Here is a 571-nt window from a genome sequence, read left to right as displayed (position 1 = left end):
TGCACCCCCACCAATAAACAGATACACACGGCACCATACACCCCCCCACAGGTGCAAATACACACACGATACACCCAGCATACGCATAAACACAAGATACAGCATACACACACCTACCAATAAACACAAACATGCACAACACCATACACCCCCCCACACAGGTGCAAGCACACGATACACCCAGTATACACAAGCACGCGATATAGCTTACGCACACTGCTACACGTGAGATAAACGAAACACATGGATGCACGCGCAAACACGATACACACCAATAACCACAAAAACAGACACCATACACGCACAGCGATACACACAAATATACACGCCCACACACACCTATGCACTCACCATACTCCTGCACACAGAGATACACACTTACCATACCCCCTACACAAATACACATGCCCACACACACCTACGCACCCACTATACCCACACACACACACATATACTTTTACCATACGCTCACACCCTCCCATATGCACAAATGTACAAACCCACACACCCCGATACACACAAGCCCACACACCCCCGGTGCGCTCGCGGTGCCCGCACTCCGAGATACCCA

Source organism: Gavialis gangeticus, unplaced genomic scaffold (genome assembly GCF_001723915.1).
Source record: "Gavialis gangeticus isolate Ggan-Ray unplaced genomic scaffold, GavGan_comp1, whole genome shotgun sequence".
NCBI classification, from domain to species: domain Eukaryota; kingdom Metazoa; phylum Chordata; order Crocodylia; family Gavialidae; genus Gavialis; species Gavialis gangeticus.
The sequence above is the reverse complement of the archived record's forward strand: the minus strand, read 5'-3'. Positions refer to the sequence as shown.